This window comes from Vicugna pacos, chromosome 3 (genome assembly GCF_048564905.1).
Source record: "Vicugna pacos chromosome 3, VicPac4, whole genome shotgun sequence".
Lineage (NCBI taxonomy): Eukaryota > Metazoa > Chordata > Mammalia > Artiodactyla > Camelidae > Vicugna > Vicugna pacos.
The window spans coordinates 16307518-16333992 of NC_132989.1; the positions used below are offsets into that span (position 1 = coordinate 16307518).

At 37.0% G+C, this 26475-nt stretch overlaps 1 long non-coding RNA gene across 2 annotated transcripts in view; it reads left to right on the forward strand.

Annotated features, from left to right (window-relative positions):
* LOC140691554 (uncharacterized) overlaps positions 1-26475 on the forward strand; it is a 181487-nt gene that overhangs the window by 4558 nt on the left and 150454 nt on the right. The window contains exons 1-2 of one of the 2 annotated variants that reach the window (XR_012067282.1): positions 17923-18072; positions 21703-21818. This is a non-coding gene — a long non-coding RNA (uncharacterized lncRNA). Of the gene's footprint in view, positions 1-17922; positions 18073-21702; positions 21819-26475 lie in introns of those variants that run through there. The other variant, XR_012067283.1, reaches the window with a different exon arrangement.

A 26475-nucleotide genomic window follows, 5' to 3' on the forward strand; every position in this document is an offset into this window, starting at 1 on the left:
AAAGTATATATTAGCAAGTCTAAATATTGAGTCAAAATTAGTAAAGGGCAGATAGAGTTTGGACCCTATCTCTCAACTGCCAAAGCTCTTTCCAATGATTCAGACTGTGAAGCAGATTAGTTAATAAGGAAGAAGGTAACTCTGATCAAATATCTCGCTTACTTGAAAAGCCTCCAGTGTCTTCAATTACCTAAGTTAAAGATAAAATTATTGAACATCAAATTTAGGTCATCGCTTCATCTGCTCTCAACTTAACTCCCCAGCTTCTATTTTTCTTCTACCCCAGAAAATTCACAGCCTGAGCTCTGGCCCAGGCTTGCCCAAAGCTGACTGGTCCTGACTGGTCTGGAAATTTCAAAACATACCACTGCCCAGGCCTCAACGACAAACACTTGTTCCACAGTCTTAGTGGTGAGACTCCTAAAGAGGTCTTAGCTAATGTCAAGTACTGGTTGTCAAATTGTACAATAACAGTCTTTCGCGATGTATGTAAACTATTAGGGGAAAGCGGTTAAAATGGACTGCTCTGTCTTACTTCTTACAATTGTAGATCTACAATTGTCTCAAAGTAAAAGAAAGAGAGGAAAGAAAGAAAGAAAGGAAAGAAAGAAAGAAGGAAAGAAAGAAAAAAAAGAAAGAAAGAAAGGGGAAAGAAAGAAAAGGGAAAGAAAGAAAAGAAAGGAAAGGAAAGGAAACAAAGAAAGAAAATAAAGAAAAAAATTGAAAAAGAAAAGAAAGTTTCAATTGAAGACCATTCATTTCTGGTATTGAAAGCTACCAAGGGTCTAGTACATATCTAATGACAGTTCACCAAACTCTTCTTTTCTTGCTTTAATTCTCTTGTTCCTTTCCAACTCAGTTGCTTGGAAAGCTTTCAACTATCTTCTCTATCTTAGAATCTCTATCTTCTCTATCTTAGAAAAATTTTTTTACCAGCTCTCTTCCCTAATTTTGGATTCATCAGATCAAGTTGTCCCCAAGCCTCCACCTGAGGGAAGATCTGTTGAGAAGTATTTGTGAAGCATCCCTCTGATCTACTTGACAGCCCCCTGCAACGACACAGAATATGGCTCTGTTTTGTCTGTCCTGGCCCTTCTCTTTCCCCACTACCAATAAGAGCAACTTAGTTAGAAGGAAGATTGAGGAGGAAGGTGAAGCACATAGTTCCAGTTTCCAGAGGCGGTGGCCTCACTCTCCATGGTCTCCCTGTGTCAGGGAGTTCAGGTGAGGACTAGGGAGTGAGCCCCAGTGAGGGTGCAGCAGTGCTGTGAGGGCTGCCCCAAATGCTCATTTTCCTTAAATGTACCAGGTTCCTTATGAGCTGATGGAAAGGGCTGGGGAAGTAGGCAGCCCCTTCTTGCCTGTACAAACAGGACTTGATCCAAGGCTTTCTCTCACCTATCTTGGAACTTTCAGGTCACCTGTTACATCTTACTGAATCTGAGGGTTTAGAGAAGAAAAAGAAAAGGTTCACCTAAATTAGGAATCCAGGGGGCTGGAACCGTCCCTTTACCAATAAGAAATTCATCATGTGTGGAGTGTGGATTATTTTTCTCTTTATAGAAAAATCAGGATTTTTCCCTGTTCGTGAGTTATAAACCATTCTGAAGTTTTCATCCACAGATTTGATAAAATGCCTTTCTTCTCATCATGGATCGAAGCTATTTGCATCATTTTCTTTGCATTTCTTTTTTGTTCTGGTGAGTAAAATTTCCCATCCTGAGTTAAACCACTTCACAGATCCCAGAAAATGTAGGAAACAACTGCTATCAAGTAATTTTACTGGGTTTCTCATACTTAAACTGATAAAGTGAAACTGAGCATGTGACAGACGTCTGATTTTAAACTTGCATCAGTGGATTGCTTCTTTTCATTTCCCATTAGACAAGTGGAGACAGACTGGTGTATCAGAATGCGCAGTAGGTTTTATGTTTTTTTCTTCTGTAACTCAAGAATTGCATTTTTTTTCATGTTCATTTTTCATTAAAGTTTATTACAAGACATTGAATACAGTTCCCTGTGCTATACAGAAGAAACCTGTGGGGGTTTTTCAACCTATTTTTACATACAGTGGTTAACATTTGCAAATCTCAAACTCCCAAATTTATCCCTTCCCACCCCCTTTCCCCGGTAACCAAAAGATTGTTACTATGTCTGCAAGTCTATTTTATAGATGAGTTCATAGCGTCCTTTTTTTTTTCTTTTTAGATCCCACATATGAGTGATATCATATGGTATTTCTCTTTCTGGCTTACTTCACTTAGAATGACGATCTCTAGGTCCATCCATGTTGCTGCAAATGGCATTATTTTATTCTTTTTATGACTGAGTAGTATTCCATTGTATAAATATACCACAACTTCTTTATCCAGTCATCTGTCAATGGATATTTAGGTTGTTTCCATGTTTTGGCTATTATACATAGTGCTGCTATGAACACTGGGGTGCATATATCTTTTCGAATTAGAGTTCCTTCTAGATATATGCCCAGGAGTGGGATTACTGGATCATACGGTGAGTCTATTTTTAGTCTTTTGAGGAATGTCCATACTGGTTTCCACAGTGGCTACACCAAACTACATCCTACAAACAACAGTGTAGGAGGGTTCCCTTTTCTCCACACCCTCTCCAGCATTTATTGTTTGTGGACTTTTGAATGATGCCCATTCTGACTGGTGTGAGGCAATACCTCATTGTAGTTTTGATTTGCATTTCTCTGATAATTAGTGACTGACAAAGATTTAATTTCCAAAATATATAAACAGCTCATAAAGCTTAATAAAAAAACAAACAACCCAATCCAAAAATGGGCAGAAGACCTAAACAAGCAATTCTCCAATGGAGACATACAATTGGCCAATAGACACATGAAAAAATGCTCAATATCACGAATTATTTCTTTTTATTTTGTGATTCCTATGGCTAGGACTTTCAATACTATGTTGAAGTGAAGTGGTAAGAGTGGGCATCCTTGTCTTGTTCCAGATTTTAGTGGGAAGGCTTTCAACTTTTCACTGTTACTATGTTGGCTGTGGGTTTGTCATAAATAGCTTTTATTATGTTGAGATACATTCCCTCTATACCCTCTCTGGTAAGAGTTTTTACCATAAATGGGTGTTGAATTTTATCAAATGCTTTTTCTGCATCTATTGAGATGATCAAGTGGTTTTTGTGTTTTCTTTTGTTGATGTGGTGTATCACATTGATTGATTTGCATATGTTGAACCATCCTTGTGTCCTGGGATGAATCCAACTTGATCACAGTGTATGGTCTTTTTTATGTGTTACTGGAGTCTGCTAATACTTTGTTGAGAATTTTTGTGTCTGTGTTCATCAAAGATACTGGCCTGTAATTTTATTTTTTTGGTAGTGTCTTTGTCTGGTTTTGGTATCAGAGTATAATAGTGGCTTCATAGACTGAGTTTGGGAGTTTTTCCCTCCTGAGAGTTTTTATAAAGGCTTTCTAAATGTATTTTGCTTTACATGTTCCTATTGAGCTATTTGAACCAGACTAGTTCTCCTGTCTTGTTAATTATTTGAACTTTTTGCCAGAAGAACCTAAGGAATTTTCTTTATGGCACTTGATAATTTATCTTTCATCTGATAAGATGATTTGCTTTAAGGCAAGTATAGCCTTGTGACCACTTGAAGAGTAAGGCAAACTATTACCTAGAGTATAAATGAATCTGATTTTCCAATAAGCACAATATTCAACTTTGTAATTTAGATATTGGTATATATCTCCCCACATGAGATGATCTAAGCATGTCTGTCTTTGACTTCTTTATGGATAGGATCCATTTGGTGGCCATATTCTTCCACCTATATACAGCTAGAAGATATGATTACAAGGCTGCCTTCAATTTTAAGGGTTATGGCTTCTTTGATTTTCCAGATCATTAACATTACCTGCCTGCATGGAATTCCATGATCCATTTTTCTGCTTTTATTGTCCTCCATAAACTTGACTCTGTCTTCGATTTCTAAAACACTCTCCTAAACATCATTGATTTCAGAGTATTAGATAGGAGAACTTAATGATTATTCAGTTCACCATTTTCAAGCCAGCTTTATTTTGGGGATTTCTAAATTGAAGTAGCAGGCTTGGTGTGAAGGGCTCATCCATTACCACTTGAAACAAGCTCTTTCATCTTCTTCCTCCCTCCCTCTCTCTTTCCATCTCTATATTCCATGTGATACTAAATTTCATAAGGTAGATTTTATGTTATGACATTTTGTAAATTACCTTTTACTCCAGAGTTATCATTTTGCAGAAGACAAAATACCTATGAATTAATTTAATCAGACAGTAATAACTTCTTCACACAGAAGACTTGGGAAAAATAGGAAGATTTTTTTTAGGTGCAAATACTTGAAAGTATAAAAGACAGAAATTGTGCATCTATTAACTTGTTCTAACAATTTTATTTTGACTCTTAATGTATACACATTCTAATTGAAGAAAATAGCTCTAAGATGACATAAAAATAAAACAATTTCCTAGATAGTTTGGATACTAGAAATAGCATGATTGTATGTAGGAATTATAATGTATTATTATAGAGGGTAAATTTATAAACATTTAAAACCTCATTTAAAACTATAATTATCTGATAATAAAAGGTTAAAATTTTTAAAAAATGAATAACTCAATTGAGTCAGATGTGCTCCTAGGAGAGAAAATTCCCAAGGGGTAATGTCTGTGTCTAATTATAGTTCCCCAGACTCTTCTTTTTCTTGCTTTGATTCTCTCACCCCTTTCTAGGCCACTTCCTTGGAAAACTTCCTCATCTTAGAATCTGTAAGCACTCTGATGACCTTTCTCCCTCCCCATATTTCTGGGTTTATTAGATCAAATTGTTCTCAAATCGTCTCCAACTTTGCTTGAACTACTTTAGAGCCTTTAGGCAGAACACTGAATGTCCTGTGTCTACTTTGCCCTGGGCCATCTGTCTTACCCCCATCAAGCGCCTCACTCAACAGATGAAAGAATTCCTCAGTTGAACCTATGTGAACCAGGAGAAAGATCAAACAAGATAATCAATCTCCTGAGCTGTTCACCTTTGTCTTCTCCACCTTCTCTGTGTGAGGTAGGTCATGTGGGGAATCTAGGGAGGTAGCCCTGGTGCATAGCATTCTTTCCAGAAATAATAGTTCCTTTTCTCCTGAAGAAAACACTGAGATTCAAAAGTGTATGTTTTCTATTAATGCAGTACACATTCTTGCAGGCTTATCCGAGGATTGGGAGAGTACGTAGCTCCTTCCTCTGTGTGTAAAGAGGACTTCACACCTGCACTTTCTCTCACATGTTTAGGCCTTCTGTTCACGTGTTATGTCTTTGGGTTGGGGTAACAAAAAGGGACTTGGTGACCTTAATTAGGATTCCAGGTGGTTGGAGCGGATCCTTTGAAAGTAGTAAACTTTAGAAAAGTGGACTCAGATTCTGTTTGTCTGTCCATTGGAGACAGTATGTGCACATATATTTCCCTGCTCTGTTAGCTGAGAGACCCTAGAAACAATGATATTCGCATAGCAGAGAGCCTACCTAACACTTAGATCCTGGTTTCTAATCCTATTCTCCAATTAAGTGAAGTAGAAGTCCTAGAGAAATGGCTGATTTTAGAAGAGGGGCAAGGAATAAACAAGTTGAGACTAGGGCATGCTGTACTGCCAGAAAACAAGGAAGTCCTCAAATAACAAAAGAATGGTGGCATGTCAAAGAGACACTGGCCAAATGAAAGAGATCCCAATGGCGCAAGCTGGCAAAAAGTATGCTTATGAGGAAAACATTTATTTTATGGTAGAGACAGTGTTCAAATAAACAATATGAGTTCAAATTGACGTTTTGGAATAGTGTTAACTGATTGAGTGCAAGTTGCTTGAGGCAAATAACCTTATCTATTTTGCTTATCATTCTATCCTTACTGTCTGTCACCAAGGCAGGTATATAGTAGGCATTTAATTATATATGGTGAATTTAAAAAAGAGATTTAATGCAGACATTGACAAATACTAGTTCTTGTGCATCTACTACCTAAAGCAAAAATTACTGCATAGCTTATTGATAGAATTTCTACAAGTGCTTGAAATAATTTGGTCACACTGTTTTTGAACTGCCTACAGTAACTTAAGGATAGGATGGATGAATAGAAAGTTACTATATATGACTTTCTTTCATTTATGTGTACATTCATAGAGCAACTTCAATTAGTCTTGCCTGGTAAATATCTCCCAAACACCAGCTGTCTCACACAGGGCTTCTATATGGATACAGCATTTCATTCAATCATACACACATTCTACGTTCTGAAGTTCCCTGATCATAAGATTTATGCAGTAGGTTTGTTAATCCGTTGTAACCCAATAACTCTGTCCTGGAAATTCTAATCCATTTTAATGGTGTGACCTCAGGAATCTATTATGTAAAGGCATTCAGATTATTCTTATGATGGTGTATATTTGGAATACACTTCCACATATGAAATTCCATTATGTGTTAAACATCTTCCTGGTTTCCATTAAAGAATGGAAACTAATATAGTAAATATACATCATGTAACATTTTTATTCAAAAGAACGTTTAATGACAAATATTTTATATCTTAAACAAATAAGAATAAATTTCAGAAGTTCAATAGAAAACTTGGTACAATTAGTATTTTAGAACCTTGAAACCACTAAATCTTACAATTAGATGAAACATGAAAGGTGCTTGAGTCCCACTTTTCCTAGAGATAAGGAATTTTCTAACCATTAGGTATTTTTAAGATTTAGTTGAGAACTTCATGTTTAACTACAAAATATGTCAGACACATGGGATGGCCAGACGAATCATGTGATTGCACGTTCATAACAAAGCATCAGCAGTCAGCATAATGAGCAAATCTAACTAGACCCTCCACTTTCTCTAGAGAAACCTTTGCCTTCAGCTGTAACCCATCACCTTGTATCAAAACAATTCTTTCTTTGAAAATAACTAGAAAAACTAGATTAAAAATATATAATTTATTATATAAATATTTATACTTTATATATTATATAAAATGATATATATACAACACACACTATATATACATACATGTATATTATGTATATATATATACATATGTAATTTCTGAAAGCACCAAAGAATTATCAGCGAAGCCAGGACTTGGGAGACCAAGATCTCAGATAAAGGAGGAATACACTGAAATAAGTCCAGTATCCTATGTGACTTTTCTCTTTAAGGTATTAGCCTGCATGTAATGGGCATGGAGTCAAGAAACCGAGATGAGGAGGCATTTGGTAATTGCATGAGAGTAAGGACATAAACCACAACAAAAAGCATACAAATCTACCAAGGGACACTGAAAGATATGACTCACTTTTACCAGTTTATAAGTGGAGACTACCGGCCATAATTTTCTATTTCAGAAGTAGTAAGAGCTGATGTTCTGAAACAGCCTACAGTCATCTACATGATGTGACCCTCCCTGCCATTTAACTTCTATTACTATTCTCACCCCTATTCATTCCGCTTCATCCATGCTAGGGACGCCAGCTGCTTTGCTGTACCTCAGTCATGCCAAGCGACCCATCCCAGCCTAAGGGCTTGTACTCTAGCTCTTCCCTTTGCTTAGAATACTCTTCTAGCAGATAAACATTTGGCTAAATCTACCTCCATAAGGTCTTTGCTCAAATGTCAGTTCCTCATAAGGTTGTCCTGACTACTTTATTTTTTACTACATACCCATATGCCTATCCCAACACTCCCAATTCCCATTTAGCCAACCTATGTTTTTAAAAAACCAATCGTTAATTTCTAGTATCCTATAAAATTTACTTCTTTATTAGGTCTTTAGCTACCGTGTGTTTCTTCTACTAACAGGTTAGTTTTACGAAGACAGGGATCATTGTTTAAATATAGATTAAACGCACCTTGAATAGGGTTAAATGCATAATAGTCTTTCAAAGTATTGTTAAATTAACGCATTTATTTCAATTCATGTGCAGGTTGGAGAAATTACTTATTCAAGACATAAACATTCTGAACATACGAAACAGGAAAAAAATTCATAACTTCTCCCCTTCAAGTCGCTTTCCCTTTACGCTATCACGCATTCAATTTCTTCTAACAACCACGGAAAACTATGGTGTTTAGAACAGGTTGTTTGTCCCTAGGGTCACTAGAGTTCTCGTGGAGGTTTTTTCTGACATAGAGCCCTTCTTGTACACACCAGAACTGAAGTTGGTTTGCCATAAGTCAGAGTGAAGGATAAACAGAATGGAGGAGATCAAAGAGCTCAGCTTTACAACGTGAAACCATTTCTGGAAAGAAACAGAGGCACCTGCTGTTTGGATAAAATACATGGATCCTTTTCATGCATTTCACAGACATATTCCCTACAGAGAGAAGCCTGGATTTTATTTTATTTTTTGGCCAGCTTCTTGGAGAAGCCTTCAATGAAGCTGTCAATTTAGCTCCTTTATTCTTCTCTTGCTCCACCCCCACAAATGCTCAAGAAAAATAAAGCACTGATTTAGAATTGATAGAAATTAAGATGTCAACAAAAGTTTCTCCCCTACTTTCTGGAAGACAAACTGGAACAAGGAATTTGTGTTCACTTTTTAAGGTGTGATCTTCCTAAGTACACAGAATCATTCCTGATGGACTGTGGGTTGACTTACTGCCTCATAAACCACATGTCCTCTGCTCTGTCTTATCAGCAAAGCACAACTTTTGAAAGACTGGAAAGTGATAAGTCATCAAGGACCACCTCAGAAGAAGGTGAACATAGATAATGCACCTCCAAGTGGAGGGACTAATTAAGTGCCTTTTGTGAGAAGGGTTGGCACAGTGTGATCCTGGAAGATGAAACACATTGACTCCATCAAAGCAAATTCCACACCAGGAGGCAGCAGAGGAAAGGGAAAGCAAAGTCCCAGAGGGCAGAGATAAGGAGCATTTCATCCAAGAAAGAAGACAGTGGGCAGAACATTAAAAGGGGGAAGATCATACGAAGGACACACAGTGATCTGCCAGGGTGTTTCTGGGAGCCTTAGGATATATGCCCATTTTTGCATAGTGTCCTGATAGGGCAACATAGCATTTAGAAGGTTTATGGTGTTCCTGAAGATATTTGGAGGGAGTACTAAAACTGCAAGGTACAATTACATATCTCGCACTATTTGAGCACTGATACCCTCTCACAGATGGCATTTATTAGTATACCACTCGAGTAGAACTAACAGGAGAGGAAAAAGATTTTTAAAAAGGAATATGGAATGAGAATCAGTGCATATTCAGAGGGCAAACCTCCCTTAGATTTTTTGGCACAAGAACCACTAGTAAAACAAAGAGGTTGAGATTCTTTAAGTTTATATTAGTCAAGTGCATTAGAGCACAGAAAAGTGTTTATTTTCTCTCACACAAATCCCTTTGTTAGGGAGAAGGGAGAAGTTGGCAGGCTTGAAGATGCTTTACAACTATATAAATACATAGATCTGTGAGCTTTCATCAGAAGAGTGATTTCATAATGAGTTAATATTTCAGTTGATAAATATTCTATTTTGCAACCAGAGTTCCAATAGAAAGTGGGACATACAAAATCAGAGATTACAGAATAAAGTCAGTGGGTTTACTTATCTGCTGACAGAAAAACTATGCAACAAATTAGGAGTTCTAAAGCTGCTTCATTGAGTACCCTGCTAATTGTCAACAGGGTAATATTATGTCCTATTTTTTAATTAAGGAATGATTAACATATTGTTTTAGTTCCAGATGTACAACACAACGATTCAATATATGTAAATATTGCAAAATGATCACAATGAGTCTAGTTAACATCAGTCATCATACATAGTCACAAATTTTATTTTCTCATGATGAGAAAGTTTAAGATCTACTCTTTGAGTAGCTTTCAAATATGCCATTTGGCATTATTAACTACAGTTACCATGCTATACCTTACATCCCATTTATTTATTTTTAACTCAAAGTTTGTATCTTTTGACCCCCTTCAACCATTTTCTCCCCCAACCCCTGCCTCTGGCAACCACCAATCTGTTCTGTTTATTTATGAGCTCAGTTTTGTGTTTTTGCCCCTGTTTTTAGATTCCACATTTAAGTGAGCTCATAAGGTATTTGTCATTCTGTGTCTGATTTATTTTGCTTAGCATAATACCATCATAGTCCATCCACATTGTATCATACCAGGGATTCCATTCTTTTTGAAGCTAAATAATATTCCACTTATATATATCACATCTTCTTTATCCATTCGTCAATAGATGGACATTTCAGTTGTTTCCAAATCTTGCATATTGTAAATAATGCTGCAATGCACAAAGCAGTGCAGGTATCTCTTCAAGATATTGATACCATTTCCTTTGGATATAGATCCAGAAGTGGGAATACTGGATCATATGCTGGTTCCATTTTTACCTTTTTTAAGAACTTCTATACCGTTTTCCATGGTGGCTGTGCCTATTTACATTCCCACCAACTGTGCACAAGGGTTCCCTTTTCTCTACATCCTCACCAATACTTGTTATTTTTTGCCTTGTTATTGATAGCCATTCTAATAAGTCTGAGGTAATATCTCATTGCGGTTTTGATTTGCATTTCCCTGATGATTACTGATGTTGAATACCTTTGTAGGTACCCACTGGCCATTTTCATGTCTTCTTCGGAAAAATGCCTATTCAGATCCTCTTCCCATGTTTTAATTGGATTTTTTTTTGTTACTGAGTTGTATGAGTCCTTGTATTTATAAATATTAGATATTAACTGCTTATCAGATACATAATTTGCAAATATTCTCTCCCATTCCATAGGCTGCCTTTGCATTTGTTGATGGTTTCCTTCGCTTGCAGAAACTGTTTAGTTTGATGTAATTCCACTTACTTATTTTTGCTTTTGTTGCCTTTGCTCTTGAGGTCAAATCCAAAAAATCACCACCAAGACTTACTGCCTATATTTACTTCTAGGAGTTTTATGGTTTCAGGTCTTATGTGCAAATCTTTAATCCATTTAGAGTTAATTGAATTATATCCTGTGTTTTTATTTGTCCACTTCCAAACCCATACCATACTTTCTATCTAAAATTGTTTTAATAATTCGAAACTCCTATTGAGGTAGCTTGAACTATGATTAATTTTAAATCAGTATATGCCCCATTAGTTTTCTCAACTAAAGTTACAGCATCTGATTCTTTCTTCTGCAAATACTTTAAATTTTATACAACAGGAATGTTTAAAACTCTGCATTATCTTACAGTTCCTGATATGAGTGAGTGATTGGGGAAATTTTGAATTATTTTACCATGTGTGATAAAAATAACCATGTTTTATAAAACATATCATGGTCCAAATAATGATCATTTTCTGCATAATTGATTTTTTTCTCTATACACTTTTGACTCTTTTAAACAAGTACATCCAAAAGAATCTTTGTGTCAGTATAATATTCTGTTTGCAGGAGTTAAAAACAAACAAACAAACAAAAACAAACATTCTTGATACTGAATTTAGAGGGGATCCACTTGGGGAAACAAAAACCTGTAAATTGTTTTGTAACACTTAGAAAAACAAAAGAGTGTTTGACCCCTAGGACAAATCAATCCAGATGTATATTGCCTCTTCCAGTTAAAAACTAATTAAAAAATATTGACTACTTGGCTACACCAGTCATCAAAAAATACGGATTAGAGTTTCATTTCTGTGTAAGGGTGCTATCTAAGATCAGTTTGGTGGCAGGATTAGAAACAAAGGGGAAGACAGATCTTACAATTTTATTAATTTCCCTTAGATTCTGTATGAGTCAGTTCATACACATCACCACAGGGGTGGGTCCTATAAATTACCTGAAGAAAGTATGAAAAACTTGACCTTGGTTTATAAACAGGTGGGTTGGTATGTCAGCGCAAGCTGGAAGTAAGAGACAGCTGCGTTATAGCCACACAATGGACAGAGTCTACCATCAACCTTGTGTAGAAGCCTGTGGTGAGGGGAAAATAGATAAATAAATTATATATATATATATGTATATATATATTATATATATATATAAATTTTATATATATATATAGGAAAAGAAAGGAAAGGCTGTAGTAGAGACATGTGGATGGACATATTGGCACATACATGAGTAAGAAGATCTTTATATCACATATTAACACTATAAACAGAAAGCATCTATCATGAAAAGGGCACTGAATAACCACGATGGCAGAATGACTTATACATTTGATGTTTGCTTTGCCTTCAGACACAGCAGTACAAATACAATGGGATCATGAATAAAGTGGCTACTGTAGCAGAGATGGAGGCTACGCATGGGGCCAGCATATGAACCTCATTTATCTAGGACTATCTAGTGATTCCTATCTCTGAACATTCAATTGGCCAGCAACAAAGATCAATAATGTGTCCTGAATAGGTATATTCAGGTCCAGTTATCAACCAATTATCAACGTGGTGACAACCTGACCACATTAAGTTCCTTCCATTCTCCCACTCTTGGGAGGCTAATAGTTCATTCTCATAGGAACACACACTTATTTCAGATTTGCGTTTGTAATTCCAGCTTGCAAAGTCTCAACCAACACACTATCAAGGAGCTTACAGGGTACCAGATTCAGAAGCATGGGATCCTACATAACATGTCATCCACCCACATTCACAGCAAATATGTCACAGGAATGGGCTCATGACTATGGGATACAATTGTTGTAACACATAGAACACCAACCAGAAGCTACTGGCCCTCTAGAGTATCGGAATGACCTGTTGAAGGCATAGCCTAAGCACCAGATCAGAGACAATTCTCTGCAAGGATCAGGTATGGATCCTTCAGAATACAGTATATACTGAATTAGAGACAACTATATATTATTGCATCCCCAATAAGATCACATCAATCTTCCGATAGGAGTGGTCCCACAAATCATCTCCCCTAATATGCCACTGGGAACTTTGTACTTCCTGTCTCTGTAACTTCGGGCACTGTGCTGGCTAGAGGTACTGGTCTCCAAATAAAGCATGTTCTTGCAGGAGTCCCATTGAAAAACAAACTAAAACTACCACTTGAAACAACAGACTTGCAGGGATAGTAATTGATAAGAAGAGTTATTTATCTTGGTAGGAGTGATTGACCCTAATCAACAGGAAGAGATGTACATTTACAAGAAGAAATATGTGTATAACAATTAATTCATATGGATGTCACTTGCTACTACCTTTCCCAATTGTGACTATAAATGGTACATGCAGTAAACCCAGCCTGGAAAAGTTATGGTTACCAGGGGCTCAAATATCTCAGGAATGATGGCTTGACTTACACCAGCAAATAAGCCACTGAGACCAGCATAGCTGAGATAAGTGGAATTGATATGGACTGTGCAAAAGAGTGATACTGATTACCAGTTGTGGTTCCAAGACTAACTGCAGTAACAGTGACCAGAGTTTATCTTACTAACTTCCCTCTTCTCAGTTTACCCTCAGGAAAACAGGCCCACTGGACGCTGGAGCAGTTGCTCCCCAAACATATGAAGACGTAGACAGAGTAGCAGAAACAGGGAATCATGGCAGCCCAAGTGGTACATCATTTGGATCTCCCTTCAAGGGAGATCAGCTATGAGCAGTGCACATATTGGTGGTCACCAGATTCAATGACTTCCAGATCGGCCACATAGCTTAAGTTGAAACAGTGCTCTTCCATGGGTCACTGAGGCTTTCTCAGAGATTCACTAAAGTCTGAGGGTCTCTTACTTTATTTCTGCCTTTGCTGTCTCCTTTCACAAATGTCAGATGTGCATCATAGAATAATTGCTTTCCCGAACTACTTATACTCCTCCACTTACATTTTAAGGCTGTCTATCAATTAATCTCTTGGCACTTTTAATCTCTGTCTTGATGCCTGCTTCTGTAAGTACTCAACCGATGTATAAACTTATCAAGTTAGTGTATGTAAGGTCAATATATAGAGAAAATTCAGTTTATCTCTATAGATAAAACTAATATATAAATATAAAAATCTAATATGAAACCATATTCAACAACACAATAAACAAAAATATTTAGGAATAAGTTCCTCAAAATATAGGAAATACTTCCCTAGCAAAAACCATAAAATGGTTTTAAACAAAACTAAAGGAAACCTAAACAAGGTGAGGGATATTCCAGATTCATCACTGGAAGACAATATTGTGAAGATATCAATTCTCTACAAATGGATATACAGACTGTATTCAATCCCAATCAAAAATCTCAGTAATTTCTTTTCTTGAGTGTTTATAATGGATTCTAAAATTTATACAGAAATTTAAAGGACTTAAGTATAAAGTGAGAACTTTAAATAGTGTATTTTTATTCCCCCTACCTTCGCCATTCTTTGTACTCGCATCATAAATTTTACTTGTAGATGTTATAAGAACTACAATACAGTATTAATTTTGATTTAAACAATTCTAAAACCAATGTATAAATACTGGGATTTAACAAATAAGGAAATGAATAACAGCTGATGGGAGCCAGGTTTCTGGCTTATGTCTCTTCCCAGATAAACTGGAAAGTTGCGTATATTGCAAGGAGAGAAAGTTAGAAAAATCCACCATCCTATGGTAGTGGATAAGAGATTGAGATATCAACAGACATTCAAGTTTATATATATATTAATAGAGAGACAGAAAGATAGTGTTCTAGCCTCACAAAAACTTAAAACCCTATGTAATGGGGAAAACTCCAGACAAATCCAAACTGAGGAGATGAAAAATTAGACAGCCATCTCAATAGACACAGAAAAAGCATATGACAAAATTCAACATCCGTTCATGATTAAAACTCACAACAAACTGAGTACTGAAGTACTTTATTACTTATGTCAGCATAACAAAGGCCATATATGACAAGCCCACAGCTAACATCATACTCAATATTGAAAGCCGTAAGTTTTTTTCTCTAAGGTTCATAAGTAGACAAAGTTGCCCATTTTCACTACTTGAACTCAATATAGTACTGGAAGTTCTAGGCAGAGCAATTAGGCAAGAAAAAGAAATAAAAATCATCCAAATTAGAAAGAAGTAAAACTATTTCTATTTGCAGATGGCATGTTTTTGTATATAGAAAGACTTAACGACTCCACCAAAACTGTTAGATCTAATAAATGAATTCAGTAAAGTTACAGGATACACTATGAATATGCAAAAATCAGTTGCATTTCTATATACTAACAACAAACTATCAGAAAGAGAAATTAAGAAAACAATCCCATTTACAATTACATCAAAAGTAATATCTAGGAATAAATTTACCCAAGGAGGTGAAACATTTCTACATTAAAAACAATAAGACATTGGGGAAGGTTACAGCTCAGTGGTAGAGTGCATGCTTAGCATGCACAAGGTCCTGAGTTCAATCCCCAGTACCTCCATTAAATAAACAAACAAATAAACAAATTGCCTCCCCCACCAAAAAACAAACAAAAGTCAGTAAGACATTGATGAAAAAGTTGAAGACACAAAGAAATGGAAAGATATTTTGTGTTTATGGACTGGAAAGATTAATATTGTTAAAATGTCCATACTCCCAAAGCAATAAATATTCCACATATTCAATCCAATTCCTATCAAAATTCCAATGGCATCTTTCACAGAAATAGAACAAATATCCTAAAATTAATATGCTACCACAAAAAAAACCCCAAATAGCCAAAGCAATCTTGAGGAAGAACAAAACTGGAAGCATCACACTTTTGGATTTCAAAATGTATTGCAAAGCTATAGTAATCAAAACAGTATGATATGGGAATAAAACAGACACATAGACTAATGAAAAAGAATAGAGAGGCCAGAAATAAACCCATGCATATATGGTCAATTAATTTAGACAAAGGAGCTAAGAATATACAATGAGGAACAAACAGTCTCCCTTTAAAAAATAGGGTCAGGAAAAGTGGACAGCTTTATATAAAAGAATGGAATTGAACACCTATCTTATACTTTACCCAAGAATGAACTCAAAATGGATTAACATAAAAGATCTGAAGCCATAAAAATTCTAGAAGAAAACACAGATTTAAGATCCTTGATGTTGGTCTTACAGTCATTTTTGGATCTGACCTCAAAAGCAAAGGCAACAAAAGCAGAAATAAGTGGGACTACATCAAACTACAAAGTTTCTGCACAGCAAAGGAAACCATCAAAAAATAAAAAGGCAGCCTATGGAATGGGAGAAAATATTTGCAAATCATATATCTGATAAGGGGTTAATATCCACTATATGTATAGGGACTCCTACAACTCAGTAGCAAAAAAAAAAAAAAGAATTTACTCCTGATACTGTATGACGCAGTTTGTAACCAACAGATCAAATCATCAGGGTTTAACTGAGCTGAGAAAGATCATTCAGTATAGTTATTCTGGTTTACAAACTAAGAAAATAAAGTCTTGAAATGCAAGATGAGTCAGGCAAATTGCTTCATTACAGAAATTGAAAGAGTAGCCTCATCTCTACCCTCTAAATGCAGTAGTCTTTTCAACTTAAAAAAGGCTAATAATCTAAGTAATGAGGAAGACAGAAACATCCTGGGATGAAAAAGGTCATTAGAGTCAGGAATTATAAAAAAATTACAAATTCAGGGATCACGAAGTCGACAAAAAATCCATTCCAGTGATTAATTTCACTATTTCGACATCTTCTGGTAACTCAAAGGATTAACAACACATGGTCCAGTAAAACTGTTCACCAGAGAAATTGAAAAATAACAAAAAAGGAGAAAGAGTAAATTTGTTCATTAATGATAGAGATGCCATTTCATGTCCACTGACTGCTAATTAGAATGAGGCAATAAAATAGAAATACTTGAGGACAGCCAACTCTATCACCAATACTCGGCCATCCCCTAGTGGACAAATGACGGGAGATCCAAGAATTGTCTTTAAAGAGTCCCACCTTCAGCAGATTAACTTCCGCCCCCCCCATCTCCGATTCTGCATCCTTATCTGACACATTTGGAAGGCCTATTATTCTTGACCTCATTAATCCCTCAAGAACTGCAAGGAATCAACGCAGAAATGCTGGGAATAGAGACTTTAACTGACATTTTCCCAGTAACAGCGAGGCATAGCCCGGATAGAGGATTCGGCGCACAGTATTTCATCAAAATGACAGCGTAGAAACTTCTGCTTCCCTCCACCCATCCAACACCTCCAGCCAAGAAACATCAATTTGAATAACGAACTGCGCACGAACAATACCTTCACAGGAGTTTAGCATTCCAGGTGAGGGATTGCCAACAGCTGGGTGAAGCACAGTGAGAAGAAACGACGCACGCTGAGCAGTGTAGGAAAGTTAGATTCATACTAGACCCATTACTCCTCTCCCAATATAGGCAGTCCACGGGAGAAGCCGAGTAAAGTTTGTACCCGACTTCACTGCGGACTCCAGGGCTGGCCCGCCCCAGCACCTGGCCGACTCCTGCAGCCCTAGGTGTCCCCCTGCTCCACTCCTCACCCCAGCGCCGGTCTGCTCCAGGACCGCAGGCAGCTCCACCACCCCGAAGGAGCATCCTGGGTACCCACTTCCCAGTGGGATTCCGTTAATCAAGAAACCGGCTCACCCAATGTCTCCCTACTCCAGGCCCCCACCCTTGGCCCTTTATCCTCTTACCTGCCCCCCTTCAGGGGTCCCCGAAGTCCTTCCCGGCGTCAAGCTCCCAGCGGGTTCCCACAAATCAAGAAACCGGCTCACCTAGCGTCTCCCTACTCCAGCGCCCCCCCCCCCCCGCTTGGCCCTTTACCCTCTTACCTGCCTTCTCCACGGGCCCCTCGGCGCCAAGCTCCCAGCGGGCTGTGCTGAATACATAAACAGGCTCACCTGGACGCCAGCCTCCTCCAACCGCCCCGGGCCCCGCCCACGGCTGCAGGCGGCGTTTGCGGCTGCGCCTCCCAAAGGCTCAAGGGAACGCGGCCCGGTTGCTCCAGGCGCCTGGCAGCTCTAGCGCCCGGAGCTGGTCAGGGCCCATGAACCCAAGACCCGCGACTCCTCCTGGTGACCACTGGCTCCCGAGGCCGCAGAGTGGCGTCCAGGCCTCTGGTAAGCTCCCCCTGGTTCAGGTCCCCGGTTCACCCCACCTCCCGCCATCTCCAATGGCCCCAGGCAGCTCCCGCGGCCAGACCGCTTCATCAGCTCACAGAGGACCGGTGTGAACTGAGGCTCCTGGCCCGCTCTGGCGCCAGCGGCCACCAGTGCCCTCCGGGGCTCCCTGTAACTTCTGTGACTTCAGGCTCCTAGTGGGCTCCCGTGAACTCAGGCCCGAAGCCACAGGCAGCTTCAGTGACCCTTAGGCTTCGGGCCCACCCTGTGCATGTCCCATGGCACCAGACCGCTACAGGATTTCTGTGAACCACTGCCTGCCTCACCTCAGCACTATCTAGCTCCCGTGACACCGGGCAGCTCCCCGTGGGTTCCAGCAAACCCAAGCTGCTGGCACATCCAAACCAGTCCCCGTGGTTCTGGGGGACCTCTATGAATTCAGGCTCCCAAACACCACCAGAGAACCCAGGTTCTGGGGGGACCGTGTGAACACAAAATGAAAATCCACAATATGAAAATGCAGCCTATGTAATGGGAGAAAATATTTGCAAACCATATATTTGATGAGGGATTAATATCCAAATATATATAAGAATCCATACAACTCAATAACAAGAACAAAAACCCAAACAACCTGATTAACTGAATAGGCATCTTTCCAAAGACATACAAATGACCAACAGGTACATGAAAAGGTGCTCAACGTAAGTAATCGTCAGAGAAATATAAATCAACACTACAATGAGATATCACAATATCCAATATTTGGAAACAACCTAAGTGTTCATCAGTGGATGAATGGCTAGAGAAGATGTAGTTTATCTATCTACAAATATTATTCAGCTATAAAAAAGGAAATCCTGTTCTTTGCTATTTAATACAGTGTGGATGAACCTTGAGGGCATTATGCTAAGTGAAATAAGTCAGGCACAGAAAAATAAATACTGTTTGACATCAATCATGTGTAGATTCTAAAAAAAGTTGGACTCACAGAAACAAGAGAGTAGAATGGTGGTTACCAGGGGCTGGGAGGGTTAGCAAATAAAGAAATGTCAGTCAAAGGATACACACTTCGAGTTACAAGATGAATCAGTTCTGAAGATCTAATGTATAGCATGGTGACTGTAGTTAACAATACTGTATTATATACTTGAAAGTTGTTAAGAGACTAGATCTTAAATGTTCTTAGCACAAAAATGAGATGGTAATTATATGAAGTGATGAAGGTGTTGTCTAACCCTATTGTGATAGTCAGTTTTACAATATATAAATGTATCAAGTCATCAAACTGTACACCTTAAACTTACAAAATGTCATATGTCAACTGTATTTCAATAAACTTGGTAAAGAAAAGGTAAAATGAAAAAGAAATGCACATATTTCTTGAACAACATGCAATACCAAAGGTCACTCACAAGAAATACACAAACTGAAGAGTCCTATACCTATTAAATAAATTAAAATTTCAGGTAAGGAACTTCTAAGGAAAATACTTAGAGTTACCTAGAAAATGTTATTAGAAAAATGTTCCTAACTGATAATAAAGAAATACTATCAATTCAAAACAAAATCCTGCAGAATACGGAAGTGGAAGAAACGCTTTCCACGTCTTTCTCTGAAGTCAGTTAAACTGACATCTAACCATACAGACATTATAAGAAAAGAAAACTGCATACCAATATTCTTCATGATCATTGATTACAGAAATTCAAACAAAATAAAAAAAATGAAACTGACAATATATAAAACAACACGGCGAAATTTATTACCAAATGCAAATTGTATTTAACATTTTAAAATCAATCAAAGTAATTTGACATAGTAACAAACATCAAACAAAAAAACAGTATGATCATCTCAGAAAATAAAGAAACTTGACAAAATCCAAAATCTATTCTTGATTTAAAAAAAAACCCAGCAAACTAGAAATAAAAGAGAATTTTCTCAACCTGATAAACAGCATCTACAAAAAAATCTACAGCTTTATATTTAATAATAATAATAATAGAAATAGTAATAGAATAGTAATAAAAATAGAATATTTTTATTCTTCCTGAAGTGTTCATGGAGACTGAACCAAAGGGAGGGACTCTTCTAACTGGGAGTGTAGAGATGGTTAAATTAGCAGAGATACTCCTTTGAGGTAAGGCTCCTTCATGAAAGTAGCCTCGACGCCTCTCCTTCACTGTCCACTGATCAACCAACACAAGGATTTGTGTCTTTTCAAACTACTCTCTACTCATTTCCTTTCCCAGAGCCTCATTGCCAGTTCACTAGAAGACAAAATGGCTTTCTTTCAAATGATAAGATCTGTTTCTTTCTTCATTTTGTCATTTTCCGTTTTTCCTGGTGAGTAATTTTTCTTAGTCAGTGGAAAACTTTGAATCATTCAGCAGTTGTCAAATATTGGGCCAACTATGAATAGGGACCTTACTGATGATCCTGATGATAATTTTTCTTGCTGCTGCTCATGCTCATCAATGGATGATGCAGGGAGCGCTTTTAAAGCATATTGGGCTTATATATAAGGAATTTGATTACAGGTTCTACTCCTTGAATATACTGAATGCCTTCGTGTAAGTTCATGCTCTTACTATATTTCTATGTTCTCATCTACAAAGTGAGGAGATTACCTGCTTTTGACAGAGTTGTTGTTAGAGTTAAACTACTACATAAGAGTGTGTGAAATGTAGTCAGATTCACAGCAGACATAAATGAATGTATATTGATTGAGATGTAATTTTTGAATTTTTCTTGCATATTAATATCTAGTTCAGGTGACAGACATTACCACAAATATATATATCATATTTTTCTTACAAAGAATAATATTCTTTATCCTATTTTAGATGATTACTTGTCAAAAAATGAATCATTATTATTGTTGTAGTTATTAATCTATGCTCTGGCTGCACAGGTATTCTTTGGAATGTCAACAAGTTTGGAAATACATCCTGTAAACTCTCATTCAGATGGTTAACAATGAAAACTTGGAGTTTTTATAGCATCAGAATATATGATTGTATATGCTATTTTCTCCAACAGCACGATGCCATATTTTTGATCAGAAGCAGGACATAGCAAGATTGGGCTAGAGCTGGGTTGTTGGAGGAAGTGTGTAATGGGAAGTGATGTGTTACATATGTGCTGGGAAAATACGGGGCAAGATGAGAGCCATGGATATTTAGTTTCATAGGCAGTCAAGGCTTTGCATGTTGATCCTAGGAAAAAATGGGCAGTGTTTTTAGCAAAGATGCAGGGATTCAATACAAACTTGTGGGAGCAATTAAAAGTGGCTGTATTCAGACCACTTAGATACTGTAATTGTCCTGCAATAGGCGATAGTAGCTCAGGATAGATTAGTGGAAAAGAAAATAAAGAGACATGAATAGAACTTGTGGTCTAGCTACTTTCATTTATTTACTCAGAGTATTCCCAGAGCCCTTTATATGTGCCAAGAGGTATTCTGATATTAAAATTACACTATTCAAATTAGAACTCAAATTGAAAATTCAAATATTAAATCAGGAAAGGACTAAGTTTTGTACATCAGTATGTTCACCGTGTGTGGCAGATGCTATTCATGTTGTGGTTACTGTCATCTATCTTCAAATGTCTCTGACTTTACAGCCTGTCTGTGACAAGTTTGAAGATACAGTGATGACTTGCGTGAATGAATACTTTCCTGTCTGTGGACCAGATGGCAACACATACGACAATGCATGTGCTTTTTGCAGTGAAGTTGGGTAAGAAACAAAGTTTGTATCTTTGTCTTTATACTAATGCTTCTCTTCAATATTAATGCCTCATTTAACCATTCTAGGATAGCCAGTGCTGCCATTAACTCAAACCCACTTAAAGAACTTGGCACAAAATCTGTATCAGTGTAAAGGAATCACCATTTCTGAAGAATTTTGTTGTGGAGCTATCTTTATAATTATTCTCATTTATCAACACAACATCCAAATTAGTTAAATGAATGAAATTTAATTAAGCTGTTAACAACAGTAGTCATGGATGAATTATTTCACCTCAAGACAATGTTTGGCTTTTCTTTAATTACGTTAAGATAATATATTCATTACAAAAATATTTTTTCATTTCTATCTGCATGGCATATGTCTTTTAGCTTTTCTTCACACTTTTTTTTTATTCATGCATAATCACAAACCACCCAGGAAAGACAAAGTGACTACAGGTAGAATGAAACAGTATAAAGCAGATCTGTACTGTAAACATCGTACTTGGAACTAAATTTCAGAAATTCTGTTATTCTCTTAACTTTGAATTAGGCTGGAGTTTCATGCCCTCTCTTGATCACAATAAAGTATTCAATTATGTCTTATTTAAAGATAGAATCTCCTAGACACTCCAGTGTGAATCTAGCAATAGAAAAAAACACAGTTTTCCTTCCTGTGGAGATTGGTTCAAAATATCATGGCTTTCAGAGATTGGATCAGTGAGCTCTGGGTGCTCCAGAACAGGGAGCGAGATAAGAAGGAAGACAAGACTAGAGAAAGAAACCTTAGAGAAATGAAATTCAGCAGGAGGACTGTCACAGCTGGAGAAGCACCGGTAGAGACACTGTAGGCCCAGCAAGCAGGCCGCGGAGTGTCGGTCCTCCTGTTCCACAGGTGGGATAGGAGGCAAGAGGGACACCTGCAGAGGGAACTGAGGGTCAGAAAAGACTCAAAGCCTGGTTAGAGGATCAGCCAGCCTGTGAGATAAGCTTCAAGAGCATCTGCCCCAGAGCAGAGTTCCCCAGTGCACATAGGGATGAGTAAAGCCCTCGGAGTCTGCACGGAGAGACAGGTCGGAATCAAGACAGTGGGCTCCAAGACAGAAAACTCCCGAACTCGGCAGAAATTAAATACGCAACAGTGTCAATTTATTTTGAGGCAGAGAAGGCTGCTTCTTGTTCTTACAAACACTTTTCAGGTCAAAAGGTGAGCTTTTATAGAGTAAGCAAGCATGGTTTCATTGGCTTAGGAAAGACAAAGGACAGCTGCTTGGGCATGGGACCTGGGTGGGGCCTGGCCCTTCAGAAAATAGATTCTGCCAAGCTGAGTACTTCAGTCAAAAATCGGTTTTTTTTTTTTTAAGTAAATTTGCTTTTGCAGAGGGGAGGTAATTAGGTTTATTTATTTACTTGGTTTTTCAGTGGAGGTACTGGGGATTGAACCAAGGACCTCACACATGCTAAGCATGTGCTCTACCACTTGAGCTATACCCTCCTCAACAAAAATTTTCATTTGGGGAAAACACGTATGCCTCATACAGGATTTCTAATGTACCTGTTTTCTTTCTCTTTTTTCTTTTTAGAAAATGTGGTGGCCAAATTAAATTTAGTCATTTTTTCCCCTACTGATTCCTTGATAAAGCTTTCTCTATGAAATGATTCCTCTTACTCTTCCTGTTTCACTGAAGGGTATTTCCACGGTTTTTGCATAGGGTAAGGAAACTCAGCACGCATGACATGTGACCTGTACACTCCTTTTGATATTAAAGTTCAGGATTCTTGAATTCAGTATTTCTGACTCTGTGTGATTTGAATGAATTTCCTGCTTTAGAAAACATAGGGCATAAATCATTTTCTATGAAAACGATGATCTCCTATATAAAAAACTAACCATGCAAAAATGTAATGTCGCCTGTGAGTTCTTGTTCTCTGTCACTGTCAGACCTGTAAGCAGCTGAAAGAACACAATGAATACTTCAAAGATTTATTTATAGTTAAATGAGAAACAGTCCTGTACAAACTCTTGAGGGAAAACCGATGTTAGAAAATTACTTCTATTTCCAGGAATATAAAATTGTTGTTCCAAAAGTGATAGTATTGAGTTCTATAGTAAGTGTCTTCTCCTGTAGATTATTTGAGTTCCATCTTATTCCAAATCATCAAAGTAAATCCCATGACTCATCGTATCTGATGAGTACCTTTTAAAGCTTTGCCCTTGCTGTGGTATGTTGGGTGCTTTGCTTATAAGAAAGGTTGATGCCAAAAAAAAGGTGGTTTGAAATGTTCTTAAAGTGCGTGCGTGTGTGTGTGTGTGTGTGTGTGTGTGTGTGTGTTAACCAGGGAACGGAATTTCTTACTAATAAAGTATCTTTTATCATCAAAATTATGGTAACGGTTTACAGACGTGTTATTTTCTCCAGCCCTCATAGATATGTAGTTAGGTGTAATTAAGTAATACTTACCTAAAATTGTAGATTATTGAAGTTCTATCTTAAATCATGAAAGCAAAACCCATGAACCATTTTATCTCAGTGTATTTGAACATTGCCTTTCTTGCTTTATGCTTTATTTTTTGCTTTTAAGTAGGGGTGGTACAAAAAAAGCTTGCTTGACATTTTATTAAAGGTTTTTTTTTTAAGCAGTGAAGAGAAATAAGATGTTATTTTGTATTTCAAAAACTATGTTAAGGTTCTGCGCATTTGTTAGTCTTCATGGAAATGTGAGTGATGTGTAATTAAGTCCTTTTTTTTTGATAATAAGGAGCTAGGACTTAGGATTGTAAATATACTAAAATACACTATTATGGTAATAAAAGTAAATTTTACTAAACAATATTACTCTTTTATGAGGTTAAGGAGCTGACAGGCTGCCCCAAATGAGTTTCTGTGGTGATGAGCTGAATGCCTTTGCCTAAACAGGGAACTGTGAACAGGTGTACATACTACCTCATCATCTGATTGGATAGAAGAATAAGAAATAGCCCTATAGAGCCTCATAAAGAAGTATTTCAATTTAAGTCATTTTGAATTTTAATTATATTTTAATTATTCAGAGAAATGCACCAGTGATCTCTTCCTCTTTGTACCTGTACCATGGCATGGTTCATTTATTTCTGCCCTCTCTAAAAAGAGATTTATTCTTCAGAACTCTGACATCTCTGTACATACCAGAGGCATAATCACCATACCTGCCTTTAGATGTCACACATACTGACTCTTACATCTCAGTAACTGTTCTGCATTTGGCTAGACCATCAATAGTCTAAATGGTCTAAAATATGAGACCTTTACTGGATGATGTAAATGTTCTAAAACTGAATTGTGATGGTTGTAGATCTCTGTATGTTTACAAAAATCATTGTATTACACTGAAAAATGGTTGTTTTGGGCATGTAAATACCAAAATAAAGATGTTTAAAAAGCAGTAAAATAACAAGTTTCATATTAAAACTACTTTTTATTACCGAAATGTCAAGTTCTAAGTATTATTAAATTCCCAGTTTCTTATTTTCATTATTGGCTAAAAGTTAAACCCAACGTGTACCTAATAAGATTTTTGTAAGAACTAAGATAACACGTGGGAAGCTGCTTTATAGAGCTTTTGTTGACAATAGATCATTTTAACCAGTACACTGGACGTTCCTAGAAAACAGAATTGTATCTACTTTTGCTCAACAGCTTTTCCCTAGCATCTTACCTAAGACTTGATACATAACAGGTTTTTATATGTATTTTTTTTAACATCTGAGAACTTTATTAGGCCATTTGAGATTCCTTGGAATGACAATGATTATACAGTTTTTAAAAAGTACTTCAATCAAATAGTTTGTTGTTGCTTTATCAGCTTTTACTTTTTAAATGTGGCATTTCTTCCATTGCTAATGTGCTTTTGGCAAATATGTACAAATGATTTTCTTTTTTTCAGTTTTAATTGAAGTATAGTGTATTTACAATGTTGTGTTAGTTTCTGGTGTACGGCAAAGTGATTCAGTTATACAAATATGTATTCTTTTTCATCATAGTTTATTCCAAGATTGAATATAGTTCCTTGTACTATACAGTAGGACCTTGTTATATACCTATTTTATGTATAGTAGTTTGTAGTCTGTATAATCCCTAACTCCTACTTTGTCACCTTCCTTTCTCCTTTGGTAACCGTAAATTTGCTTTCTGTGTCTGTGAGTCTGTTTGTATTGTAAATAAGTTCATTTTTATCATATTTTAGATTCCACATATAAGTGATACCATATGGTATTTGTCCTTGTCTAACTTAATTCACTTAGTGTGATAATCTCCAGGCCCATCCATATTGCCGCAAATGGCATTATTTTTATATAATATTTTTATATAATTTGTAATAAAAATAAAAGAATCCATGTATGAATGTACCAGTGTTCACTGCAGAGTTTTAAAATTTTTAATTGTGGTAAAATACATATAAAATTTACCATCTTAATTGTTTTTAAGTGCAGAATTCATTGTGCACATTAGTGTTAACTACATTGAGACTGTTGAACAACCAATCTCCAGAACTCTTTTCATCTTGCAAAACTGAAATTCTATACACATTAAACAACTACCCATCTCCCTCTCCCCAAGCCCCAAGAAACCACATCCTACTTTATGTCTCTACGGCTTTGACTACAAGTGGAATCATACATTATT